This window comes from Triticum aestivum, chromosome 3A (genome assembly GCF_018294505.1).
Source record: "Triticum aestivum cultivar Chinese Spring chromosome 3A, IWGSC CS RefSeq v2.1, whole genome shotgun sequence".
NCBI classification, from domain to species: domain Eukaryota; kingdom Viridiplantae; phylum Streptophyta; class Magnoliopsida; order Poales; family Poaceae; genus Triticum; species Triticum aestivum.
In genome coordinates this window covers 725,331,231-725,338,402 of record NC_057800.1, presented here as the reverse complement: position 1 = coordinate 725,338,402, position 7,172 = coordinate 725,331,231, and positions in this window count along the sequence as shown.

Genomic DNA, 7,172 nt, shown 5'->3' with positions numbered 1-7,172 from the left:
GGGTTACATGCCCTATCGTAAATTTTTTCTAAATATGAAACACAGTGTATGCTCGCATCTACAGTCGAACATCTTGGTGGTAGGGTTGTACAACCTACCGCCAGCCTGTTTGGCGGTAGGGGTGTTTCCTACCGCCAGGGTCCCTGAGGCTATTACACCCTACCACCATGGACCTTAACGGTAGCAAAAGGGTCAGATCTCAAATTTTTTATAAACTAGGGTCAAATCTCGATCCACTTTTAAAAAAGGGTCAAAACATGAAATTTTGCCTTCAGCCGGCCCGGTGCGTCCTCGGCGCCACCATGCTCGCACTGTAGCTAGCTACCTTGGCAGGAAGGAGCTAGGTCAAGAGACGTTGTAGGCTGCTGTTGCGTGTGGACGTGCCTCCGTCCGGGCCGTGGGCGATGCATTTTATAACGGCTTGCTCGTGCATGGCCGTGGTGTGGTGTGGAGTTGGATTGGTTTTTGCTCCTTCAATGCGAGAGCTACCACACGGAGTTGCGAGTTGGGATTGGGTCGTTCGCGGCTCTTGTTATATTTGTGTCAAATATATTATGTATGAAATATGTATGTGGCAACTGTGTGGTAGATTGTAAAATCTACCACACGTATCCAGCATCGTCAGATCCGATCGCGCGCACCTGCCCCGCCATTCCGATTTCCTTCCTTCTATAGCTTTCCCGCACGTCCTCCCGATTTTTATCGCGCATCCGCACCCGCATGTACCTCCCTAATTTTCGCGCCTCCCGATTTTTAGGAGATCCGATCGCGCACGCCCGCCTCGCCCTTCCGATTTCCTTCCTTCTTTAGTTTTTAATTTTTGGGCAAAAATAGTGCTTGCAATGGGATTTGATCTCTGGTCTGCAAGTAATCAATGAAGGGAGTTGACCATCTCACCTACAACTCATTGTTGAACAAGCTAAGGAAAAATACGGTTTTGACATGTTTTGCCTTTAATATGTTAGCACAGAAAATCTTTTCGTTTCACCTATCAAACCCGACACATAAACTTTTTTCGTGGTAAATTCTCCATCACCATCATGATAACTAACGCACCACCAACATGATAACTTTTGTATACCACACATTACATTATGTGTAAGAGCATGGTCATATAAGCACCGGAGGCGTGATAACTTTGGTGAAAGCATCGTGGTAACTTTGATCATTGGGGAAGAAATTTGTTGAACACCCCTCCCCCCCCCCCAACCCTTCGGTAATTTCAGTAAATAGCATGATAACTTTCACGCCATAGACCTGATAATTTAGATACAAACATCATCGTACCTTTAAACATTGGGGAAGAAAAACGTGAAAATATACCCGATAATTTCTGTGTAAATAGATGATAATATACGTAGCGCACATCTGATAACTGAGATAGAAACACCATGGTAACTTCGACCATAGGGAAGAAAATTATTGAAAAGATACTCCGGTAACTTATGTGTAAATAGCACGGTAGTATACCTCCCTCCCTTGGTATTTTTCTGTGTAATAGCATGAAAACATATGCATTGTGATAACTAAACACCATGATTAATTTTGACCCGTGGGGGAAATTTTTGCTGAAATATACCCCTGATAAATTTTGTTTAAATAGCATGATTTTTTAAGCATGGCGGGCTTGATAGGTTACCTAGAATCACCATGATAACTTTTTGATCCGGGGAAAAGTTGTTCAAAACATTCCTGATAAATATTTTTGTGTAAATAACATGATAATACAAGCACCCATAACTGATAACTTACATATAAGCATCATGGTAACATTTTACCAAAGGAAAAGAAAGTTGTTAAAAACATACACTCGCCTCGCGGGGGCTCTTGGATGAACACAACACATGGTGTGCCACGAGAACGTCACATAATGTTTAGTGTCATGAGGGGCACACGTGCTTGTGAGTTGGCCGAAAAAAAAGGTCCACTTTGACCCGCTATAGGCATGATAAGTTAAGTTACGCAAAAATTTTGTTGTAATTTTTTACGTATGGAAAAAGCTACTGAAACACACCCGGGTTTTTAGGTATAAGTACCATGATAATATACGAACCGTAGAATCAGTAACTCATGTACAATCCCCCATGGTAACTTTGACCGGAGAAGGTTGATGTAAACATACCTTGATAATTTATGTGTTAGTACAACGGTATATTACGCATCGAGAAGCTGAACAACTTGTGTATAAAACACAGTGGTAACTTTGAAAGAGGGTGTAGTTGTTGAAACATAGTACCTGATAAGTTCTATGTAAATAACATGATAAGTTACGTAACATAGGCCTGATAACTTGCATACGAATACCATGGTAACTTTGACCCGAGGGAAAATCGTGGTAATTTTCTGTAATAACACGATTGTAAAAAAAGCGTCAAAAGGAATAGTTTTCTTTAGTTGAGCAACAAATCCCTAAGGGTGAGTTGGTTGTGATGGTGCGCTTTGGTGCCTGGGGGTTGTGGGTTCGAATCCCACATGTGCAAAAAAAATTATCACGTGGGAGACGAGAAGAAGTGACAGTTTTCCTGGGGATGGGCGCGCGAGATGTGCAGGAAAAGCAGGTTTCTCGGGCGAGCCTGCGGGGTTATTCGGGAGGAGGAGGGATCGAAGAGAGGGGAAGTTGTTTTGTACTTAGAAGGAAATGGGTAAGGTGTGTGTGGTAGTTTTAGCTATGTGGCACACGTGTGCCAAATATCACACTCCTATTATGTATGCAAGAGGTTACGTGGACTTGAAGTTGTAATTGGTGTGGTTAGGTACGAGTTATGTAGGAGTCAGACACTTGTATCCTAGGCCTCTTATATACGGAGGGGCATCACAGGTTGTAACCCATCATGACGACTTGATAGCAACAGGTACGCGGGGGAGCCGACGGCTTGTGCCGGCGCCCGGGCGGCCGGTGTTGCGGTATGTTGGGAAGGAGCGCCCGTAGTCATGCCCCGGGGATGTAGCCATATCGATAAACCTCGTTAACAAATATCATGTCTCGGTGTGTCGTCTATGATCTTACATTAGCGTTTTATTCTAACAGCTCTACAGTATGCTTGCTCCACACGGCTTGGCTGGCTGAAATCTCGATGACCTGGCGGTACACTATCAGTTTGGACCCACGTCGTTGTGGCTCTACCTGGCGGTCGTCCGCATCGACGCGATGCAGGCGCGAAGATAGCAGCTGAGGGCATCGCCCTCCCATTTGCCTCCACCAAGGAACGACGGACCTGTCACCTTTCCAACCCGGGTTCAAGTTATCATAATCTCTGGTGGCCTCTATCTGGTACTCCTGCATGCTTTGTTTACAAGACCAGTATACCGTAGATTACTAGAAACGGGAGCACCCATCTCTCTCCCCCTCACCTTCTCTCATGCATTAGTGTCCCGGGTGTAGCTTTGGCTACTCGCGCGACCCCTTTCACGGCCATGCATGCATGGTCCCGACGTAGGTCGGCACGTTCACATAGCCGGACATTTAGGCTCCAGCATCCTTCCACCGACAATGATGCCGGACCCTATCTATTATCAATAATTCTACACCTACGTAAACAAGCTTCGAAGGGCTATATAAATTTTCCGTCTAAACTTATCGGGGCCCCTGATTTTAACAGGAGTGGGCCTCATGCTCCAGCAACGATCCACTAATATTGTTCCACGTCAATCATTACATAAAGCCCATCTCATTCACCTCAGTGGCGAAGCCACATGTTGATTGTGTAGTCAACTGACTATACAGGTTTGTGAAAAAAGCATCATATATAAGCACAAACCATGCAAAAAATAATACAAAATTTGTAGAAATACATAGATCTTGACTACACAACATTGAGTTGACTACACATGATTAAAATCCTGGCACCGCCACTGATTCACCTGCATATGCTTTGTTTACAAGACTACGTAGATTACTATAAAGGGGAGCACCACATCTCTAGATCTCTGTCTACGGTGGAGCATCGGCCATGCATGCCTTTAGTTGGTGTCGGGGTGCCACTCGCGTGACCCATCTCATGGCGATGCATGCATGGTCCTGACGTAGATAGGCAGGTTCAAATATCCGGACATTTATTTGCCCGATCGTCCCCACGATACATCACAATCACCGTCAATTTCACGGTGATGCTATGGTCCATACCAACTACGCATTGCACTAGAAACACATATTAAGTGCCTAAATTTGGCTAGCCTGGCAACATACTAATAAGTGGGACTCCAGCTCAGCTCACACTAGGATCCAACTAGCGCCGGCCATAGGGGGCGGGGCACACAGCTCATAAGGTATCGCGATCACTTACGCCACATTGGATTTATCGCCCGGTAACGAAACCTTTGCCGCGCTGACACTCTTCAGAACACAATTGTGAGCGGACGATGCACAGGAATTGTAGATGTGCATGTGCATGTGGGCAAATGAGCTATCATGTGCACCGATTGGCAGAAGTTTGCTTTTCAATCAGTAAGAATAAGCGCATTAGAAGGTTTGTTTGTCATAATTGCAGGATTAAGAGAAGATGTCGCTTAGTCAAATTGGGGAGAGTTGCCGATCCAAGACCAAATGTGTTAGAATAAATCCAAGGCATACCGTTGATCATCCGAGGACCAAGCAATCACACGAGCACGACACCGAGATTTGTTAACGAGGTTCACCGATATGGCTACATCCCGGGGCATGACTACGGCGCTCCTCCCCATGACACCGTCACAATACCGCACCCCGACCGCCCGGGCGCCGGCACACGCCGCCGGCTCCCCCGCGTGCCCGTGCTATTATGTTGGCATAGGTTACATCGTGTGTCTATCCTCGATATATATGAGAGGCCTAGGATACAGGTCACACTGTCTATACACAGTCCAAAACCAAGTCCAACTGTAACCTACCTTGTACAATAATATTCGACACAATTCTAACAAACTCCACCTTGACGAATATTCTTCACCACCTTGAATTCATCCATGCGTCGAACCTCCATGTACATTGGACTTGAGATACGTCATGAGCACCGCTGCTACTCCCGGACTCCATATGACTCCACCTGCAACTGTAGTCCCTTCTCGTCTTCTTCACAGTCAATACTTGAGCAAAATTAAGTTTCTCATTACTCTATTTTGTGCTCCCAACTTCGGAGTTTTCGTTCAACGCCATCACACACCGCCCACTGTCTGCGTGAAAGTGAACAACTCATGTATTGAACGTCACATATAAAAGTTACCTGAACTCAACATCACCGCTCTTCCTTGACCACCTTTCTGAAACTTGAATGAATTTCACCGTTGCCCTGTGTCACCCTGAGTCAAATTCACAGTTGTCTCATCCTTTTTTTCCCTGTTAGTCTTTGACATGTCCCACAGCTATAGCACTCCGCCTCTTTCTGTCTTGTCATCCGCACTTTGCCATGTGCACCAAGCACCACAGAATATACGGCCATGTACTCTCTCTGTTTTGACAATTTTAGACTTTCCGCCACTTTCTCAGATTCTTCATGGTCAACTCTTGTCCATCAACCGGCACCGATAGACCCAGTCACCAACTCGGATCTGGTACTCGTCAACACTGCTTCAGCACCCCTGCACACTTTGTCTGACCACATGTCTGACCACCAGTGCCTTGGCCGGTCACGCCTTGCCGCTATCACTGCGTCGAGCCTCTGCTGTCCTGGTCGAGTCTCCCGGGTAGTTAGCCCACACTGCCTCAACCCCCCCCCCCCCACTGCAGAGAACCATCGATCATCACCGACCGATGCCGAGTATCACGCCTCCATCAGACCACTGGTACCCAGTCCGGTCCACGTGTCTCTCGCTATCCCAATGAAATAGGCTTCGACTCTCCGAATTCTTACGCCATAGCCCCTCCATCAGCACAGAGTGAAGTCTTCCGCCAGACTCCAGCTCCACCTTCAACATGACTCCATGGTGATTGTACGTGCCACCCCCACGCCCTGTCGACTTCAAGCTCTTATGTGTACACTGCCTTGAATCAACCCTGCGCCATTGTCTTGTCGAAGCCGCACAAGCCCTCAAGCCTGCACCACGTGTTTTCACGCCCCAGAAGTTGGCCACTATCAGCATCACGCTCCTGTGTCGTCGTTGCTAAAATCACTGCCATCTTCTGCTTTGACCGACATCCCCGTCGATCCGTCAGACTGTCTAGTCCAACTCAGTCGATATTATCCGACTGCAACCATGCTCCACCCTGCGCCGTGTCCGCCCCGCACATCTTCGTGCATTGCTTGACGCTCTGTGTATGCATGATTCTACCACGACGCGCTCCAGACTCCACAAGCCTTGTAAGCAGCTATAGCACTCCGCCTCTTTCTGTCTTGTCATCCGCACTTTGCCATGTGCACCAAGCACCACAGAATATACGGCCATGTACTCTCTCTGTTTTGACAATTTTAGACTTTCTGCCACTTTCTCAGATTCTTCATGGTCAACTCTTGTCCATCAACCGGCACCGATAGACCCAGTCACCAACTCGGATCTGGTACTCGTCAACACTGCTTCAGCACCCCTGCACACTTTGTCTGACCACATGTCTGACCACCAGTGCCTTGGCCGGTCACGCCTTGCCGCTATCACTGCGTCGAGCCTCTGCTGTCCTGGTCGAGTCTCCCGGGTAGTTAGCCCACACTGCCTCAAACCCCCCCCCCCCACTGCAGAGAACCATCGATCATCACCGACCGATGCCGAGTATCACGCCTCCATCAGACCACTGGTACCCAGTCCGGTCCACGTGTCTCTCGCTATCCCAATGAAATAGGCTTCGACTCTCCGAATTCTTACGCCATAGCCCCTCCATCAGCACAGAGTGAAGTCTTCCGCCAGACTCCAGCTCCACCTTCAACATGACTCCATGGTGATTGTACGTGCCACCCCCACGCCCTGTCGACTTCAAGCTCTTATGTGTACACTGCCTTGAATCAACCCTGCGCCATTGTCTTGTCGAAGCCGCACAAGCCCTCAAGCCTGCACCACGTGTTTTCACGCCCCAGAAGTTGGCCACTATCAGCATCACGCTCCTGTGTCGTCGTTGCTAAAATCACTGCCATCTTCTGCTTTGACCGACATCCCCGTCGATCCGTCAGACTGTCTAGTCCAACTCAGTCGATATTATCCGACTGCAACCATGCTCCACCCTGCGCCGTGTCCGCCCCGCACATCTTCGTGCATTGCTTGACGCTCTGTGT